Source organism: Oxyura jamaicensis, chromosome 3 (assembly GCF_011077185.1).
Source record: "Oxyura jamaicensis isolate SHBP4307 breed ruddy duck chromosome 3, BPBGC_Ojam_1.0, whole genome shotgun sequence".
NCBI classification, from domain to species: domain Eukaryota; kingdom Metazoa; phylum Chordata; class Aves; order Anseriformes; family Anatidae; genus Oxyura; species Oxyura jamaicensis.
Genome location: NC_048895.1, coordinates 77453603 through 77475778, shown reverse-complemented (window position 1 = coordinate 77475778; position 22176 = coordinate 77453603). Strand labels below are relative to the sequence as shown.

The following is a 22176-nucleotide window of genomic DNA, read 5'->3' as shown; positions in this document are numbered from 1 at the left end:
CAAATTAATTGGTGTGTTAGAATTTCACTCTATGTTTTATGGGAAGAAGCATTACAGATGGTTTAACATCTGAATTACTTTATCTGTTGAGGTAGCCCTGAGAACGGCAACAAAATTGAATAATTCCTGGCTTTCAAGTTAACATAGAGTGACTTCTCATGATCCCATTTCATTTCAAAAATGTAGATATTTACCAGGAGTAGTTAAAAATAGATTGTTGGGAGGGCAAGTGATAATCACCTGCTGTAAATCAGAAATTACAAAGCAGCACTAGCACTCATTCAAACAAGAATTACTACACTAGAGACAGAGCAGGATTAGCACTAATATGGATTTTCTTTTCTTCTCACTTCTTGGAAGACAGGATGTTGTGGTTTCTATTTTTTTTGATCTTGGAGGATCCTGAGTGCCCTCAGCTGTGATGACTTGAAGAAGAGATATAGGCATCCAACAGCTCACACAATGAAATCCTTGCTAGCATGAGGAAATAAACCTTTCCATTGCTCTGCTACATGTGTGCCTGTGGGAGTAGGGAAAGGTGCAGGCTGCAATAAAAGAGTAATGAAGACTCAGGATTTCTGAGCTCTACAGAAAGAATGTGAAGCCAATATGGGGTATGAAACCCCACTTCACAGGGGCTCCTTGTTCAACAAAGCCTCATTTGATATTATTTTCTGTTTCAGCATGAACTTTTGTCATTACCCGTTGTTGCTTTTCATTTCACTTTCAGTACCCACACATATACACACTAAGTGGCTGCTTCCTTCTTGCAAAAACAGAGCCTGCAATTAATCCTCTCTACCCTCAAGTACCTAGTATTATTGAACTTAACAATGCATGTTAGAAGAAATAGATGTATGGTCTAAACAATATCCCATGACAAAGTTACTCCCTTTATATATATTATAATGTTATACATAATGTGGGTACGTATAAACAGAACTCCTGTCTACACAGGATTTCACTTAACAACTTAATCCATGCACGTTGGAGTATGTGATGAAAAGTCAAACCATCAAAAGCATTTTTATTTTCTTCACAAATGCTCCTTTAAACACTGGCAGGAAATTACAGCAAGACACAGGGTAAAAGAGCTCCCAATTCTGAAAACACCACTACTGCTAATTGAAAAGTTGTATATCAGAATAATCCAGGGACTGCCCAACAAATTTAATTAATTTCTGTCTAATGCAGCAGTTTTCTTTTGAGGTAAAGTCACTACAGAGGCATATACACCTACCAAAGCTGTGGTGAGGCAGCATATACACCTACCAAAGCTGTGGTGACCTCCTGTCTGTTGGAGCCTCTTTATGTAGGACAATCAGCAGTGGGAGAGTCACAGGGCAGACCCTGATCTACATTACAGCCAGCATGACATTTAAGTTCCCAGCTTCCAGGTGAGAGACCCAAGTGTGCTGCCATCCAAAACCAAAGTTGTGCCTGGAGAGGTGAGGCAGGATCCTCTCCCTGAAGTGCATGTTCTCACATAAGCTTTCTGCTCACCAAGAAACAAGTCATTCACAGGCTCCCCTCACCCACTCCTCCCATCAAGCCATGTCTTCATTGAACAAAAGTTCATCTTTTTGTCCTCAAATCTTCCAACCTGTGTTCTGAAATGGTTCATGCTGTGTGCTGTGGGGCAGTGGACCTGAGGGCTCTTGGCTGGTTTTCATGCACTCCTTTGCCCAGTGAGGGACTCTGTAATGGAGAACTTCAAGGCCAAGCTGAAGGAGAAGGAAAAGGAGAATGAACTGGCAGGCATGTTTCAAACATGAAATCTTTCTTTTCCCCTGTTCCATTTTCCATTTCATTACATCACAGAGATGTGATCGAGCATGAGAACAGTAAGAACAGAAGATTATTGTGTTAAGTGAAAGGAATGCACCCACACCAAGTACAGCTTTTACCTGGTGATTCTCGAATCAACACTTATTGTAGTAGGAAACAGTGCTTAGTTCCATGAAGACAAGAGACCATCATAACAAAGGGAACTAAAGGTATGAACGTGATATTTATTTCTTGCCACAGTTTTGCTTGGTGCTTTGTTTGTTGATTACCCATGTCAAACAGCTAAGCAGGAAACCCCTGACTCCTTTCCTTTTTCATTTTCCGTGGTGCTTAAATAAAAGAGAAAGCATTGTGGAGCTTTCTCATCTGGACTTCTGCTTCTTGAGGGTAGAATAGTAAGGGCTTTTCAAAAATTAAATGTTGTGCTATGCAAAGTTGTTGTAGAAGAATGCTCCCCGTACCTTTCACTTTCACTTGCAAATAGGGCAGTTCCTCCAAGGTATGGCCCCATGTCCAGGAAACCAAATGAATAGCTTCACTTAATCATATAAGAAAGTCATAAACAAAAACAGCTGTCTGCATTCACCTCTGTGGTGTTTATATTGCAAACATTTTACACCCAAACTTAATGTTGTGTATGCAAGAAGTTACCACTTAATGTTTCAAATTTAAGCAGATGCTTAATTGTAGTATTCATAGACAGAGCAGTAACAATGCCTAAAGTTAATGGTCCCTAACAGTTTTTATTATAATCCTTATTTTATATAAGACTTTATTTCTCATACTTGATTTATAGCTGGTGGTTTTCCAAAAGCCACAAACTTATAGATATAAAACTAAATTGTACTACCCTATTTCATCAAGTAACGAGTGGACTAGGTCAAGCAAGTGCATACAATAAAAGATTTAAGTGGGCTTAAAAATAAATAAATAAATAAATAAATAAATTATTTTCCTCCCTGGCTACCTGGCTCACAGTGGGGGTATTTTTTTGGTGGCACCTTTCTGATGGTGCCACAGAAGGCACCTGACCCTTCATTGTCTGAACCTGGGGATGTGGGACAGCGCACCAGGGGTACTCTCAGTAGTATTTTTTCTTTTAATGGAAACCAGGATCAGCCAGCTCTGTAGGAGTGGTTCCTGCCTATCCCCTTTTCCAACATGGAGCGAGGTTGTGGCTCAGCTGTGTGTCTGGTCTCAGGAGTTGTGAACCTGTCCTAGGTCCCACAGCATTGACATAATGAAGTGTCAATTATTTTGGTAAGTGAAAGCAGTGGAGATTCTCTGGCACAACCTGCCTCTTATTCCCCAACCACATTTCATGCCACCTTGCTTTTTAAAAGGCTCTGTGAAACCTCAATATGTTGTATCATTGTGTTAATGACAATGCAAAAATTAAACCGTGCCAATTCTGCACTAAGAATCTAAGCAGCCTAATACTTAATGGCTTATAAGATATGACATTTTATAGCTCTTCTGGGACACTTATGAAACACCAATCTTCATTTGTGAAACTCAGCTGAATATTTTACTGCTATTCTGCATTAACATTTGGTACTATTTGAAGGTTTCCTCAAAGGGTTTCAAAGGAGAAAAATTCCTTTCTGGTAGGCTGTACATATAATTAGTCCTCCCCCATCCTTGTGTTTTATAGCTATAGTATGTATAGGCTGCTTACAACCAATGAAAGGTTTACACTAAAGGACATAGCCATCATAAAAAGTAATGAGCTAAAATTCAGCATTCCTCACTGGATAGAATCAAGTGCCTATAGCCACTAAGTAATTACTTCAATGCAAGACTTAGAAGGAAAACCTTCTAAGAGCTCTTTCTTGTAGCAGCTGCTAAAAGATTAATATCACACTGGTAAATTTCACAGGAGAATCTCCTAAATAAAGGAAGGCTCAGTGTATATGTAAAGTTTAAATTCCACACAATTTGTTTTAGAATCAACATAATATATTACATATTTCATGGTTCCAAGAGGAGTACTGCATTCATTAAGAAAATACAGATGGTCTTCAGATAGCTAACAAGATTTCACACTCATTTCATTTCTCCCTGCTGTGAAACCTAAGAGAAAATAACAGCAACAATGAACTCACTATGGCGGAACCTCAAGGCTCATTTCTGCCAAAATATTATCAAAATTGTGAACTGGTGATAGCAGTCAAATTCCACCGAGTTTAACAGAGACGAGCTATTTACAGCATTTCCAAATGTGCCCTTCTTCTCACTAATGGTATTTTTCTCACTTTAAGAAAATCCACCATTTTTAAGGGCAAAATTGGATTTATGACAAGCCCTGACCAGCACATATTAGTACTTCCCCAGGAGCACAGCAGTCCGAATCTTGAGACTCAGAGAATCAGAATTCAGTCCTAGGTGGTTGCCTTGCTTTGGGAGAATGCAACCAATCAAACATGTTAGTCACACAGACTTTCTTCCCCTTCCATCGCTCCATCAGCTGCTAAATTCTCATGCGGTGTGGCGAAGAGAGAGGCATTCAGAGACGAGGCCTTGGGCATCAAAGAGTCTAACCCCCCTCCGCTTCTGCACAGCAAGACCTAAAGATGCCTGAAATCTGCATTCAGCATATTAATATCCTACAGAATTTGTGGAAAACAACAGATAACAAGTATATTTTGCTGGTCTGAATCCACCTAAGAATAGTGGAATAATTGGTCTCTGACAGTTTTGCTTGGCTAAAGAATAAGGACTTCAGAATTTCTTCTCACGTGATTTCTGCCTGCAGTAAGAGAATAAATGATACAAGTATGAACACTGAAAAACAAATCATGGGCTAGTCATCAAAATTTATATCAGGAATTTAGATATACCTTCACCTGACATTCTTAAAATCATGCTGCCTTCTGCCTCTAATATCCATGTCAGCTTCCACTCTGTTATTCCAATGCATTCATTATTTTTCTGCTAGAACATCTATGAATAAGAACAAATATAGGGACACAAACGCATAAATACAAGCATGCTTTACACATGCATGCAAAGATATATATATATATTCATTCAAAATTGCTACCCAACAATACCTTCCACATTAAAACAATTGGGATATCTAAGAAGATTAAAAATCATTCCAAAATTTCACTCATCAAACCAATATTTCTTCATTACCCTTGATTACATCTATGCTGTATTGACACAGTATGATGAAGCACTGGACTTTTATACAAGCACTCTATAACTTTACTTCACAACTTGCATCAGGTTACTGTTTCTCAACTGTGAGAAACAATCTGCAGCCACAGGCTCAGGCGAGGATCTCAGTGAAGCAGCATTTTTATTCGTGATTCCAAGCAGGAGTGCACAGCAAAAGCATATCATAACCTTATATTCCCTATTGCACGAAGCTTAATTTCTCCCATTTCCTCATTAGCTGAGTACTACAAGTTCACAAACTACTCAACACTTATTACTATATCATATATGTACAATTTTGACTAATCATTATTTTCGCCTTTTCCTTTTTTTTTTTTTTTTTTTTTTCCTTCTTTCATGACAGGAGGGCCTGGGATTTTTTGTTTTTACTGATTTCACACTGCTCATCTTGTTTTTCTTATCTATCCTCCTTACTTTGGGACAGTGGGACCTTCCACTGTCCCCTTCTCTGCTTAACATACCACCACTGCTATGCCACTGTTATGCCTGCACAATCACTTTTGAATAAGCAAGAAGGTTAGCGGAATTTTCCACTGCAAAAACACAACTTTAATTCAACGTCAACCACAGTTTGGTCTCACTCTTGCTCTGGAAATTGAGGAAGTAGCCTTTCAAGTTTTCACTGAGGAGCTTGCAATTTGCCTCATTTCAGGATCCATTTGATCCTTTGCAGACAGCTCTGAGCTTGTTGTGCTTTGTGCTCTGAACTGGCTGGATGCAATCAAGGTCTCATCCAGAAACAACATAGCTTCATTAGCCATCATTGTGCTCTGAGCAAGGGTAATTCTGACCATGATGCCTTTAGTTTAAAGCTGGCTGATATCCTTTTGGCTTAAAGCACAGGTGGAATGAGTAAAAACTTGTCTGTAAAAAAAAATATGTAGACTTATTTATAGCCTAATATTGTAAGCCAGGATGTCAGGCTGCAGGCTTTTAATGATATTTTAAAGTCCTACCTGGGGATCAAGTTTAGGCCTATAGCTGTCATGCGGAGCCTTACTCAAGCAAATACAGAACTTACATTGCAGACAAATTTTCTCACAGAAGCAAATTTGTATCTACTTAGTATGTATCCTACTACAGTACAACAGTTGCCTCTACATTGGTGTGTAAGAAATATTCTAAGGCCAGGCTGATGGCCACATTTGCATTCATCCATATTCCTTGCCTGCAGGAGCATTCTTGCTGTGGTTTTGCAGGAGATATCTTGGGAGCTGGGAGAATTTTCAAAATGTGGCAGAGATTTATTTAGTATGTGGATGGACTTTGTGACTCTGGACTCTGCCTTTGATTTATTTCATCTGCCCTTGCAGTCACATAACATGACTGACATGCTTGTCAGGGAGACAAGCTGGCCCTTCCTAGGAGAGCTTCATCGTTGCCTAATACAAAGACAGATGAAATCTAAAATTGAGCCACATTCAGGTTGCCTACAGGAAAATTATGGGAAAACCGAGTGCTCTACATATCATAGCACTTCTGAGACCAGTCAGTCGAGGCAAATGTAGATATATCTAAACTATTCAAAAGGCTCTTCTGTGCCAGATTACTGCTGAGGCTAATAAAATAGACCAAAAATGGGATTAGGCACACAGACAAGTCATACATGAAGTTGCACATTCATACTTAAATGTCCACATGGGTATACACCTCCATGTTAATGTTCAGAGAGTGGAATTAAATGTTTTGAATAGGATTAAAAAACTCCTAATTTAAATAATTAATTCACCTTGAAATGATAGGACTTAAAGCAAGGCTTTTTCTGAGTCATTATTTTTCCTACAAGTCTTTTTACCATCTATCTGAAGGGTTTGGTTCTGGCCAGTATAAGTAAGCCAATGGGATAGGTAGACAGGTTACTGATCTGGTCTGCCAGCTTCATGTTTTATTGTAGACTAGCATGTAAACCCAGACTGAATGACAGAAGGGCCACTGTAGACTTTCTTATAATTTGCTATATGTTAATTATATAATGGAACTTATTATGAAACTTCTATATAAACACAAAAAGCTGTGTTAAAAACAATCTGCTGCAGTATTAATATAAAATTTTCATGGATTTTTTAAAATATATATTTGCCTTTAAAGCTTTCTGTTTAAATTAAAGCAACTTTGTTTTACTGGAAGGAAGACAGAAGAAACAAATTTACAGTAACTTCTAGATCAAAATATAAAATTCTTCACTGGTTATAGTGAATCACATTTCTTGTCTCCTTTCCTCATCCTCACTCTCTCTCACACTCTCACCCATGCAAGAATACCTTTTTTTAGATTATATTAAAACTTCATTGATGAAACTTACAAGGTTATTACATGTCTGAGTAAGTACTGGTTTTGATCATTTTACTTTACCTTTTTTTTTTTTTTTTTTTTTTTTCAGTTTCTTTCTGAATAGCTAGTTTGGATGGCTTGAATATGAAGATGGCTATACAAATGGCATCCACAAGTCTTTTTAAGAAACCCTAAAAATCTTTGAAGCTTTCTTTCTTCTTTCTGGTATATCAAAGCACAGCACGACCTCAGTGATTGACTTTTGGTCTGATTACTTCTGTGGGCTTCCAACACTTATGTCACTAAAACCTTTAGGCCTCAGGATCCCACAGTGTTGTCTTTACACATAACATTCTTATTAAGGTGTAAGAAAAAAAAAAAACTTCCAAAGAATAAAATGTCTCATCATTTGTAGTCATGTCAAGTGGTCATGTTGTTAAAACTTTTCCTTTTCTCATCAGGCCATGACAGGTATTGTGCCCTTGTTAAAGGCAATTGAGACTCAGAATGAAGCCAGAACTACCATCACAGACCTGGTGCTTTAAAGTGAGTCTGTCATGACTTCTAAATATGACTAAATGAAATCACCCTCAGGATTTCCTACTTATGATGTTCTCCCCTTAGCTAACAAAATACTTAACTATGCTAAACATGTTACAATTTTTTTCAGCCATTTGTTTTTTTTAGTCAAAACATACCACTTGCTATTCCAGTATAGTTTCTTCTGAAGTCAGCCACGGTTCTAAAGAGAAAATGGTTTCATCTTAGTAAAGTAGAATATCCCCACTTCCAACTCAGCCTTAACTCAACTTTTGGAGTTCATCTGATGAATAATGGCACAGAAACTGCCTGGAATAAATTAAGTAAGGTAAACACATTTTTTAAAAGGCACTTTATGTTACTGTATTTCCACTGATTGAAATAAATAAATAAATAAATAACATATTGTATCACATCAAGCTTTTTAATCTATCTGTTATCTGTCTGACTCGTTGGAGTTCATCTAATACTAGATTCAGTATTCACTATTCAACTAATAAAGATTGCACAACTGATTATTAGAAAATATGGAATAATTATAATATGAAATAATTGCATCAATATGTTCTTGCTTCTCCAGCTTTTTAACATAAGTGTATTGAAGTTCAGAATTCACTGATCATGTTCTGGAAGGAAAACGAGGTTGGAGATCATGCACATACGTGTCAATAAATGATAAATAAAACTATTAAGCTCTCTTATAGGGGTCAGTTTCTCTGTAGTGATATTATTTGTTTTTACTAGCACAGTAATCATGCTATCGGCACTAGACTAAGAATTCTATATGCCTCATACTTCTAAGTGTTTTAATTGCAATTGACCAAATAAATATGAAGTTAAATATTACAGTTTGTATAACAGTAGCCCTAAAGATCTATATTAAATAACTAACATTTTTATTATGAAACTTAAAGCTTCTGATAAAAAAGTCTTAATTTACACTTGCCTAATTCATTCTCCATTGGTTTTATTTCTTTGTGCATGAATATCACACATTACGTGCACAGTCTCACCTTCTTAGTTTTTTGTTTACATGTAACTCACATTGTCCAATGTAAATAGATCGTGGATTGAAATAATTATGTTTGAGAGGCTGGAATATCAGTCTGTTTGATGTTTTTCTGAAGAACACAGAAAATGAAACTGAGAAGTCCTGAAATTGCTCAGAATGACTCACGCCAGATTGAAAGTAAATTATATTTTCCTCATCTATAGAAATGGGGGTAGTGATATTTACAGTGTCTGTTATTGTTTATAAAGTGTTTTGGAGATGAAAATTGCTGTCTCATGCTGACTCTTCCTGCTATGATATAGAAATAGTTTACATTTTCTCTCTGTGGCATAGCGTATACCGCACAGACAAGGTTTTGAGTTTCAAAATGCTGTTGATACAGTTGACACAGTTCTTAATATTATTATTAGGTTAATAACTGTGTGATGCTGATGTTACAAATTAGAACAGAATCTTTGGCAACAATATTATCTTGAATGTCACTGCATACATATTTTTCCCTAGTATGAATATTGTCTTCCTGTGTGATTTAATTCTGTTGATGGGCTTTTGTTTAAAATTTTAAGAATCAAAGCAAGGGTACATGAAATCTGCATTGGGAACATATAATGAATGCCATTCTGATGTCTGGAGCTGAAGCTCCAGAAACAGAAATCTCCAAAACCACTTTAAGTGAAAAACTTTCTGTAATTGTATGTAAAAACTGTCTCTTATCCCATTTGTGGAAGAGCCACCAGAAGGCTATGCAGAATTTTCAAGCACATACCCTTAATTGCAACATATTATACAGCATAAGACACAGTTGTAGTACTGGCAGTAACTGCGCCATCTTGTCAGACCTTATGTAGGCTGTCTCTTTGTCCCAGCAGATGGTATTTTTATGACCCACAGTTCCTGCATTCAGGAAGCCTAGATGAGGAAATAGAAACCAAGTGAAATTAGGAATGTAACTCTTGATCTCAAGATTTCCAGAAAACTAAAAAAAGCTTTTGATCTAGATGTTAGCTTTAATGTTAAGAATTATGGAACTATCTACACATCCTGATTTTCACAGGTAATCAGGAATGGTAGTTGTCCTCAAAGTCCAGCTTTATCTAGAAATCCTGCCAGTCATGAAGATACCTTAGTGAGTACTAAAGAACCCAGGCAAATGGACTGGAAGGGAGAATTTTTTTCATGTTACTGCATGACAAGATCCCATATAAGAGTCTGGAAAAGCACATCAGTTCCTGCTGCTCACTTGTTAGGCGGCTGGGTTCCAGCAACAGTTTTCAGCATTATGTGTCAACTCCTTATATTATGGTCATTTCAGTGTATGAAAACTAGATCATATTGGATTGTTTCACTTTCTGAAGTGTGGATTTCATTGACAATACCAAAACATATGCCTACCTTCACTGTTTTACTTGGCTCAATGTACATGCTTAATCAAATTTATTTTTTAACTGGTAATTTGACAATGTGATATATGCTACAAAAATATTCTTTTTTTCAGTATTCAAAGATGAGCAAACGAGCTGAGCTGTGATAAATGGTAAAAGACATAAAAGTAACAACAGCTCCACTTCCACACTGGTTCATTCTATACACCACATGATAAATGCCTTACCCTAAACATACAAGTAGAGATGCATCCTACTGTCAGTTCTGCTCTTTGTACTGCTGTAAATCAAATGTAACTCCTCAAGCAGCAATCCCTTCAGATTTGTATCAGTAACTAAAGGACAAACGTGGTCACCCTAGCTGAACATTTGATACAGTCCTCCAAAAATTCACTTTGAAAACTAAACTGTGGACAGCCTCTGCCTCTTAATCACCTTGTGATAAATAGAATTAGGAGAAAAAATAATTCCCCAAGTACAAGGACTCCCATAGAAACTGTCATTCTGATTAATCCCTAAATACATTTCGAGTAAACAAGTGCTTATGTTTAAAAGTACAAAGTTGTTTCAAAAAAGTATTTCTATCTCAGACATTGCTGATGGTGAGAAGCAATAAGAACACACTTTCTCTCTTTATTGGTGATTAATGAGTGGAATTTTGCATTTTTTCAACATAAAACATAACATACTTAACATAACAGTCCAAGATTGAAAGATAGCAGAAATTATTACATATAGTAACTTAAATTTTCAGAGAAGAAAATAATTTAAATGATTAAAAGCAAAGGAGAGGGCACACAACACACTTATGTAAAAAGAGCTTAGAGCTAGGAGAGTTTGGGACCACAAGCAATAAGTAAAATCAATTAAATTTTGGTCAAACTTGAGTAAAGTTACTGATTTTATATAAGGATTTGTTCTACCATACCATGCTTGTTAGAGACCAGCACAAAAAAAAAAAAAAAAAATCTTTTTTGACAAGAGAGCATTGAATGTGGCAATTGCAGGACTGTGAGTTGCAAAAGCAAGGCGTGAAAAAGAGAGTTTAACTTCAGATTTTTGTATCTTTACCCTCCAATTCTATAGCCAGACACTCTGTACACTCTGTATTCATGCATTCAGAACTGTTTAGGGAGCATTATTTCATTCTCTCTTTTTTTTTTTTTTTTTTTATTATTTGAAACAATGAATATCTATACAAAATTTAGCTTTCTTGACCAGTACTGTACCTCCTTTCATGCTGTCAGCACAAAAATGATGACCTTCCCATGTATTTAAATAGATGTCTTCATGAGCTACTCCAAGGATAATGAATAATACCATTCACATAGCTACTTCCATATACTACAACCAAACTGGAAAAAATGCTCACAAGATATGCCCAAGGAAAAGATACAACTAAGAAAAATACAAGTTATAAGCAGAAAAATATTAAGAAACCTATACTAAGGTAGATCTTCAGGGATTATTTCCATCTATCTCTGGGAAAGGACAGTTATCTCTGGGCTTTGATTTGAGAGTTATAGAAAGTAGAATATATCAGATCCAGATCTGGAATTTCAATTTCCAGAGATGAAGAGAGATTAAGAGTAGCCAACCGTATCACACAGGTCTAGGTTTGGATTTTCTGAATATGTCATGCTTGCCTTCCAGTATCTCAGGATGACGTAGATGTCAAAGAATGGTGAGTGACAATATGTCGTCTTTGAGGGACAATCAGTGATGAACATTTTTACATTTCTGCTTCAGAATTCTGGAAAAGTGTATTCCTAATTCTTTGCTGCCTTGCCTTGTATGCTGTCAATCCAAATTTCACCTCTGTGAAGCATAATGTGGGTGTCCATACATGAACATACCTCTTGTGAGTAGGGTTTAAAAACAAGTCAGGGAGCAGGAGTTAGTCTTATTAAGTCTCGGATACTGTGTTAGAGACATTTCCACTTCCATTCATCAGTTTTCATTTGCTCAGAATTGATGATTTGGTCTGTGCTGCTATTGTATTAATTTTCAATGTTTTTGGGGGGGCAGGCAAAGTCCTACAATTCAGGATGTCAATTAATTAATATTATCACCTTGCAAATATCAGTGATAGCTGGTGGTCTCAGAAAAATTACTACAAGGAAGATACTCTTGTCATAAACACGTTTCCACAGCAACTAAATTGCAGTGACAACTGAAAACAATTTTTCCTCCCAACCCCAGAAGAAAACCTTGCTTTCCAATGCTAGGGCCAGCAGCCAGGATCTTACGTACAAAGCAAGTGAGCTGTACCATCCTAGAGCAAAAATACCTCTCAAGAAAAATATATCTCTTCAGGAAAACTGAGAGGATCCAAGGCACAGGCAAAGCTGGCAGATGTCCTGGGCAGGAGACTGCTGAGGATCATGAGATGGATATGGCTCACTGCTCACAGTAACTATTTCAGAGCCCTGAAAAATCAGCTTGCTTTCCTGATGCCACCCAGGAGAGCCTGGAAGGTAAAGGCCACTGCTTGGTGCACCAATCTCTCATAAAAGCTTCAAACCCCATGCTCTGTTATCACCATCCCTCTTGTCACAACTAGAGCAGCAGACTGGTTTCCCCAGGACTTCTCCCTTAGCTCCTCATCCATCATTGTATGCTCTCTTATGCTCCAACTGTTCCTCTGGCAGGAGTCACCTAGGAGTGGACAAAACCTGAACCTCCTTTTTAGTGCATATTAATTTTTAGTGCATATTAATTTTTGTCAACTCTGCTGAAGACTGCTGTGCTACCTCTGAGAAAACATAAGCACAAGGCCATGACTTACCCCTGTGCAACACAGCACTGAGTCATGCCCTGACCTTAAAACATATTCTAAACCTCCTGTCTCCAAGCAGATTAGCTGGGTATGGGCAAATGCTTACCTGCTGTCTTGGACTGGGCTAGATCAGACCTCTAGCTCTGTCAAAACAGAAATATTTTTAAAAGAATATTAAAAAATAATCCAAAAGAGGGAAATGCAGTGAAATTCCATCAGCCTTTTTTTTTTTCTTCTCATGTATATAGAAAGTGAACTAGGGCATTCAGCATTCAGCGACTTTTTCTTACACGCTTTACCACACACAGTGATTACTACTCTAGATTTAGATCATGGTCACAGGAGGTTTAGTAATTTAATATTTTAGAATTAAAGTGACAATTCAAATTAAAGGGGCACAAATACTATTTAAATTTGGTAAATACCACTGATATAATTACATGGTAATTAATTTCCATGTGGTATCCTTGTGATTATGAGATGAATATATGACTTTTATTTCTTCTAAGCACCACTGCAGCTTACTAGTTAATTACTTTTAGATCTCCTTAGTGTAACTACACTACAATCTACAAAAGTATTTACATATTCTGTCTTTACTTTATGTTTTCTAATAACTGCACCAAACTGCCTTAGGTCAGATCTGTTCCGCTTCAGCATTCCTGACACCTTGTCGTATGTGCATTTATTTTACAGAGGAAAAGGAGTGCAGGAATTTATGGGGATTTCTCAGGGGCCCTACATCTTATGTGCAATTTACAGTGTACTCTAGTTCTGCTGAGATTTCTGGCTCTGCAATGTAATGAAATCTCCAAGCTCATTGTCATATTTGAATTTTCTAATTTTGGATATAGGACAAAGAGAGGGGCTGAAAGATTTTGCATCCATCCAAATACTTTTTTTTTTGTCTGACTTGCTTATGTTTAAATAGAGCAATACTTAATATCCTTCGTGCTTCCTCCAGGCTTCACACATGACCAGTTCATGTAAGTATTTCAGTGACTCACTCAAAGAATTTGTTAAGTTGAAGAAAAAGTATCCAAGTCTCATCAGGCAGTATCTCTGTATCCATGAAAAAGATCCTCCCACCTGCAGCTGGAAGAGAAGCAAGGGAATGGCAAGAATGTGCATTTGGTTGTTCTCTGTTCTCACTGGCATTCAAAATTAGCAGGCTGCTGTTCCAGCATGAGGGATGACAATGATGGGCATTGTCCCACATACAATATAAATGGAGAAAAGATATAATAAACTTAGTAACTGTATATAACACTTGTGCCCTGTGGTTTCAATAGCTGCTCAGGGCTCAGTGTTCTAATTGTGTGAATGCAACTTTTTCCAAGGGGAGAGAAAATATGAAAAGGCATTTACATTTGTATTTGTTTACTGGATCTTCTACTTTGCACTCATGCTCAGTTATAACTTAAGTTCCTCTTGATTATCTACACATTATTTAGGTCAATGTGTGTGACTATATTTAGGTAATATTACTTAAACATGGCATGAAAAAAAAAAAAAAAAAAAGGCTAAAATAAAACATAACTAGCTTATTGAAAAGCATTTATAAATTAAAAAAAAATAAATAAACAAAAGAGGGACAATTTAGGAGGTTCTAGTTCAAAATTTTGAGGGCCACTGAGATACTTTTCTGATGAAAGAAAAAGCCAAGGGATCTGACTTCCAGCAAGCTATGTGAGTGAAATGATTTCCTCTAGTCATGATTCATAAATCATCTTCAAGGCAAATCATTGTGACTTGTCTGTTTCAGCCTCATAAACCATACATCATTTTAAAACAAATGGCAGCTTGCAATGTCCTTGTTAATGGCACAATAATACGACATTTTTCCTCAGATAATGAATTTTCAACATATCCAAACTTACAGCATCAGATTTCAGCAAATCCTTGTTATTATGTTTCACTCACTAAAGTCAACAGTGTTTTAAAAATCCTTTTAAAATGTTAATTTATGCACTGGAAGTAAGACATGATTCACCATCTGTCTCAGAAGGTCATTGGCTATATTTGGATCCATTAATAAATTCATAGGTTGCAAACAAGTAGAGGTGAGCCACCCCCTGCAGTAGAAGAAGCTGGCCCAAATCTTTGCCTTGTCTCTGGGCCAAACTCATAAAATTCGTTCTGACTCAGATAAATTACATAGGGGTGAAAAAGAGAAGTTAGTCACTCTAACTGCAAAACAACCCCCCAGGATGGATTGCTGTTTGATTCCAGGTCTGGCAGAGACATGCCAAGTAAGCATGACTGTCTTCTGACCTCTGTCTGTGAAGTTTAGCATGAACTTTGGAAGTCCCATAGAAAGTAAAATCCTCTGAGGGCCACTGAGTGCATCTCTTCACTTTTAACATTTTAAGCCTGAACTGAAAGGTTCAAAGGTAGTAGCAGTTCCAATCTCTGGTAAGGAACAGACACCATTTATGTCTCTCTGTGCCATTACCTGATTGCATAGTTGCTATGTAGTTCTGCTTCCTTCTGTGATTACTAATCGGTCTGTCTGTTGGAGATGCTTCACCTTTCAGCTTAGCATTGTCTGGGAAGTACAAGATGCTTCAGAGATTGCATTAGTATGTTTTAAGCATGAGTTTTTGGGTGCTTTCTATGGTATTTCTGAGTTACAAATAATAGAGGTAATCTAGAGATAACAGAAGCTACAGAATCTGCTAAAAGGCTTATCAGTTCTCCTCCGTGAGGAAATTGCCAGAGAGAACACTGGTGGGACAAAGTTAAAGAGTGATTTGGGGTGGTCTACTTTAGCATTATAGCTTAGATCAGGATTATATTTTTGAAGCAAATCTCCAGATAGTCCCCACGTACCATGCTCTGGTTCACAAAGCACTCAAAATACAGGAACTAGACTTTCTTCAGATGACATTAAATTGGGAGATGAGCTCCATAAGTGTGCTTCAGCCACTAAAGTATCATCATTCCACATAACTGGACTGAAGTTAGAGTGATGTGACCTTGGTATATAAACCGTTTGGACATTGCTTGCTGATCACCACTTCTTCAGTGCTGGTCCTAATAGGCTAAACAGTCTTCTGGTGTAGTCAATAGGTCAACATTGCACCAAATCCATAGTCATGCAGTAAAGCATAGTTTCTGTGTCAGAACTGGAAAGAAGAAAGACTGATTGGACACCAAGAAGGAATCATAGAATCATTAAGGTTGGAAAAAACCTCCAAGATCATCTGGTCTAAACATCCTCCTACCACCACTGTCACCCACTAAACCACGTCCCTAAGCACCAAGTCCAACCTTTCCTTAATCACCCAGAGGGACAGTGACTCCACCACCTCCCTGGGCAACCCATTCCATTGCCTGACTGCTCTTTTTGAGAAGAAATGTCTCATTTCCAACGTAAACTTCCCCTGGTGTAACTTGAGGACATTCTTTCTAGTCCTATCGCTAGTTATCTATGCTTAGTTCTTATTATCTGAGGGAAAAAGAAAGAAAACAGACTGAGAAGGAGTGAGACAGTCTCCCAGAACTGCTAATGTTTACATATGAAGAACAATGTATTTTAATCTTCTATACAAAGTGTGTCTTTCCAGTTTATATTCAACTATCACATTACGAGGCTTAAAAATTTGGACTTTTCTTCCCTGGAGTTACAGATACTCATCTGTTTAAACATCTGGAAAGCTGTTTTCAATAAAACAAACAGAATCCAGATGAATGCATATAAATTGAGATTAACATATTAGGGATAAGGATTCATCTCACTGATCACTGTTTTGTTTCCTGTGATCACAAATGGCAAATCATATTTTTTTTTTCTTAACTCCTAATTTCACATGGTTGGATGTACCTTACAACATCAGGGTTTTTTAGTTCATGCTTGACACTACAGTGAGAGTATCATCAGTATGTAATGTTAAATTCATACCTCAGTATTAAATTTAGAGCAATAAGAAATTCAATAAAAGACACATCAAAAATGTTCAAAATGTCAATTGTTAGATTAAAAATAAATAAATAAATAAATAAAACATGTTATCTGTTGATCATCATTTTGCCTTGTAAGTCCCTAATCTAGCACTATTTGACATAGAATAATATGCCAAACATGTTTGTACGTAAGTCTCTCCACATGCAAATATCAGCATGCATGGACTTGGTATCCCTTTCCCTCAAACACACACATGTACACACACACACTGTGTGTGCATAATAGGTAATCTGAAGTGGTTTGAGGAGACTGCATATAGGAAAACAGCATTTTACTTTTCTTCCTAGCAAAGAAAGCACAGGAGACATCCAGCCTCAAAAGAGTCTCTAACTGTGCTTTGCTTTTCTGTGAAGGTCTACCAAAGAATGAAGGAAATTATACTTTTATGCACTTATCATATGCCTTTTTCTCACTTCATGCTTTGAAACCTGGAACTAGTTCATCCTCAGATTTCTCCTCTTTAGGCAGCTACTATCATTTCCTTCCTGTCATTGCTCTCTGTTAATCATCATGTTGCTATTAATATTATTCCAGTCCTAACGACCACTCTCTGAGAGTGGGTTCTTTCTTTGCATGCAGATTCATCCATTCTTCAGCTTCTTTTTCATAGGAAAAGAGGCTTATGTCAAGTCATCTGTATTAATCTATGTATCCGCACTTGGAAGTATTTGAACTCAGAAGCCAGTTTCTACCCAACTTGGTAAAGGGTAAAAGTTCAAATATACTCACTTCTGACATGCTTGGAGGGGACACTGGGGAGAAGCCAAGTAGAGGAGACATATCCCATTTGTGCCTCTGCTGCAGTGAAGTTCACTATTTATTAGACTTCAAAACAAAGAAGTGAATCCATAGAAACCATGACTGCTTTTACGAGGGAAGCTTCTGTCACCAGCAGACAAGAACTAATTTTCCTCACTGTGGAGCTGGGGTTGGAACAATTTAGCACTGAGTACATAACAAAGGAGATATGAGAGATTGTGTCCTTTATTTTCAAAATAATAAAACCTTTGTTTATATTTGTCAACCTCTGCAACAGTAATCTCAGAGTGTGTATTCTGCAAAAAAAACAAGGACACTACAGTAAAATTCAAGTCCAGTTTGCTTTAGAGTAGGCATGATTCTGTTTTGTGAAGATATAGAAGATACAAAATCAAGAAGTGGCTGAAAAGATATGTATGCAAGTTCACTGCTTATTGGTTCTAGTAAAATTTCCTGGCTATTATATATATATATATACACACATATATATACACACACACACATATATATATAAGAATATATATATTTGTGAGTTACTTATTTCACAAAATAGCAATAAAATTGTGTATTGTATTGCATTAGAGTTCATTTGTATATACATATAAGCAATGGTGTAGACCCTGAGTGAATAGGCCCTGTGAGAGTAATGTGGGCTGTGGAAGCATCAAAAGAAAGGCAGGAAAAGGTCAGAGTTGAAGAAGGACTTGTTTCATTCTCATACCAGCATACAGTAACAGTTTGTAAGAAGCATTATGATTGTCTTTACACGTGTCAACCTCCCTGTCTGCTCAGTCTTTACTGGTGTCAAACTTATTGTTTGGTGCCATAGAATTAAACTTGACTTTAACAAGTTTTGGCTTTTACATGAATGTAATTCCAGCTGATTTAAACCAGGGAGATGCAGCACCCCCGATTCTCCAACTTGTTGTCTCCCCATCCCTTACACTGGCATTTATGAAACCAAGGAGTTTCATATACAACTGATATATGTATATCAGTTCAGTGAACTGATGTAACCCAGCCTTCATTTATATAAATATCTGGTGGGGCAAACCAGCTGTATAATCAGTTTTCCATGCAGCTCTCTAAGCAACAGTGGCACCAGAGGAGAACTACATGACTGGGAGAGAATTTAGGGCCATGGCATCCCTAGCATGGCCAGTTTCAATTCTGGTGTAAGCCCCTTCTGAAAGCATGCTCTGGGACAGCTAAATGCAACAGAGGAAAAGAATATACAACACCTAAAGGCAATATTCAGGCACATAAGCAATTATGCTCAACAGTGTTCATGTCCACTGATCATGTTTGGAGAATAATTGCTTTCCATCACAGATTTTTATTGAAGGGTATCTTCTTCTTCTATCATTAATATAGCCATGTTCCTGGTTGTACAACTGAGGTCTCTCCCTAAGAACTCCCTGAAATAGCTATGCTTTTTCCTTTGTGCTCTATCTGCACTGTTCAAAGGTCTGGAGAAAAGGATGACACTCTGATTGACAGTCACACTTCAAGTTAACAGTAAAGAAGATATTTTCTTATGTTTAAATTGAATTTCCTGTTTTTCAGACTGTGCCCATTGCTTTTGATTCAGTCAGTGGGCACCACAATAAGAACAGTCTCCCTTTATCTGCTTACATCAGATACACCTTGAAAAGATCTCCCCTGAGCCTTCTCTTCTCCAGGCTGAACAATCCTAGCTCTCTCAGCTTCCTCACGTGAGAGATGCACATAATCATCTTGATGGCCCTTTGCTGGATTCTCTTTCATTGTTCCCTCACACTGAAGAGCCCAGACCTAGACCAGAACTCCAGATATGTTTCACCAGTGCTGAGTAGAGGGGGAAGGATCACCTCCTTCAACCTGTTGGCAATGCAGTGGCTGTTGGCCCTCTTTGCTGCAAGGGTACACTGCTAGCTTTTGTTCAACGTTTCGTCCTCCAGGAACCCCAGGTCCTTCTCTTTCCTGCTTGTAGCCACGTGCACATTTTGGGGCATAGGACAGAAATCCCAGATGCAGGACTTTTCATTTCCCATCAGAGCATTAGCTTGTAAAAGAATGTTAGACATGAGTCACTGGTAAGACTGCATTATATATCTTAGAATATTAAGTACTTGAGAGGTCTGACCATATGCAGAGAATTTTCATGCTGTTAAATGAGTATAAAGTCACTTTCTGTGTCAGGACTTAGCTGGAAAGAGGAAAGAATTGGCAAACTCTGCAAATACCATCTCACCTCTTACTGAAAATGTCAAGAAGGACAAGAAATAAGAAGAAAATGGTAAAATATTGCCTGTCCAGACTATATACAAAGTCTGAGCTCTATTGCTTCCTTAATGTAAACCTGAAGTAGGAAAAAAAAGGGGGGAAAAAAAAAAAAAAAACGTTGCATATGCCAAAACCCCAGTTGAGGTACACAGGTAAGAATGCAAGCAAAAATGAATATATATATATATTTGTTTATTGATATTTAAAAGGCTTCCCTTTTAACAGAGCTAAATGAAAAAAATCATTAAATTATTTTCATGTTGATCTTTCCCAGGGTAAAAGACAAAGCAGAACCTGAGTCCTGATTCACTAAGGTGGTGAGTGCTCTCAACCCCAACTAAAATGAGCTTCTTAATAGATGGAATCCTAATTGTTTTACATAAAATAGCAGAGAGGGAAGCTGAACACACCTAGATTTCCATATGGGAAAGCACAGATGGGAGACTGGAATTCATGTGGGTTTTGGTTGGTGGTTTGTTTGTTTGTTTGTTTGTTTTTGTTTGTTTGTTTTTTGGTTTATGTGTTTTTTCAAAAGGAGGATATGCTTTTTCATTCCTTGTGGATAGGATCTGCAAACAGCTGTGTTTTTTGTGGCTTTTTTTTTTTTTTTTTTGAAAGGGGACTCTAATTTCAATTCTATTTCCATCTGTGGTGCTTGATACAGGAATGATAAATCCACAGCTCGCTACCATAGAGATGTGTTGTATGCAAAGACAAAAAGATAAGAGAAGAGAGATGGGATAAAACACCTCAAAGGCTTTTCCCTTTCATGTTGATGCTTTTATGATGAGCTTTAGAAACTTAACTCTCAGAGCCTGAGACCGTACCTGCTGAGCAGCTGCCATCCTCTTGAGCAGCTGGCATGAAATGAGTGCTAGTGCCAAATGGCCCTTTGCCTCTTTCTTTACAGTAAAATTAAAGTGAAAACCGTTACCTGGAAAAGGTTAAAGTCACTGAGCTTAATCAGCCTTTTTGACAGGCGTGAGAAAGCAGTTTGTGACTGTGTGGATGCCTTGCTCTGGGGTGCTCTTGCTGTGATGACCCATTCCTCCTGCCCTCGCTCCTTCCCCAGGTCACACTCAGCCGCTGAGCAGGATTCACTGTGCAACACTTCCTGCCCCACTCCTTGGCACTGGAGAACTGTGGAAAACACACTAAGGGTAACTTCCTATGGCAAGTTTCTAAGTACCTGCCCAGAAGCCTGAGTCAAGCTTTTCCATCTCTTTCCAGGCCACAAACCAATCTGAAGCCAGGCCTGCACGTGGTGGGATTCCATGGCTTTATGCCCAGCCAACGTGTTCTGAAAGTGTGAATTTTGGTAAAAGCTTTTCCTGCAGTAAATTCCTACCTCATTTTCCCATATGCCTTTAATAAATTGATTTGGCTTCATCCTTTCTTTCAGTGCAGAAATACTTTGACGCACTTTCTACTTGTTCTATTGCATGACATTTATAGGAAATGAATATCATTCAGACCTTTAACTGTCTGTCAAATTTAGTTAAAATTGGCCACAGATTTTTTTTACCTTTTTTTTTTTTTTTTTCTTGGGGGGTTGGAGGGCAAAAGCAGCTGCCAAATAAGGTTTTTTTCTGCATGGAATCTGGATAAAAACATTCAAACATTCCTATGCTAGACTACGGTAACAACTAACTTCTAACTTTTTGATGTCATCAGGAAAAAAAAAAAAAAAAAAAACCTTCAAATTCCATAAGAATATTCCATTTCTTTTATGTGATGCCTAAAACATTTGAGTTAAACCATAATGGCAGTTTCATTTTAGAGATTTTTCCCCTTTCTTAACTCAAACCATAGAAAGCTACCATTGTCAGAAAATTTTATCCCTTTAACTTAAGGCCTGATATGGCAGTCAAACAGCAAATTGCAGTCAAGTTTGAAAAATAGAACTATACACTGTACATTTTCTGGTGCAAGTGTTGAGCATTTTAATCTCTGCAGAGTAGCACTCTTGTTCATGTTACTATTCATTAAACAGAACCTGTTACTGTTATTTGTTGACAGCAATAGTGATCACTCTTTGACAGTCATTATCCTGCAGCAAGGCTCTTCAGACCTTTTTGGACCCTTTCTCTGTGATTATGTTGTTCTAAATTTTTTCTGTTTGCAGTAGCTCATTTATCATTTCAATTGGGAGTTACAACAGAAGCCCAATATCCCACTAAGAGTTATTAATAGGAAGTAAAAGGGATGTAGTAGTTTTGAATTGCTTTTA

At 37.5% G+C, this 22176-nt stretch overlaps 1 long non-coding RNA gene across 3 annotated transcripts; it reads right to left on the bottom strand.

The window, feature by feature from the left end:
• Window positions 1-1291: 1291 nt before the first annotated feature.
• Window positions 1292-17700, bottom strand: LOC118163437. Of its 3 annotated transcripts, none has more exons than XR_004749050.1 (5): window positions 17652-17700; window positions 9634-9703; window positions 7941-7984; window positions 4629-4731; window positions 1292-4537 (listed from the first exon to the last, which is right to left on the bottom strand). It is a non-coding gene; the product is annotated as an uncharacterized LOC118163437 (long non-coding RNA). The 3 variants fall into 3 exon arrangements; XR_004749051.1 differs by lacking the exon at window positions 17652-17700 and adding an exon at window positions 13062-13093; XR_004749052.1 differs by lacking the exon at window positions 17652-17700 and adding an exon at window positions 13062-13093 and having other exon boundaries at window positions 1292-1724.
• Between the last annotated feature and the right edge of the window lie 4476 nt (window positions 17701-22176).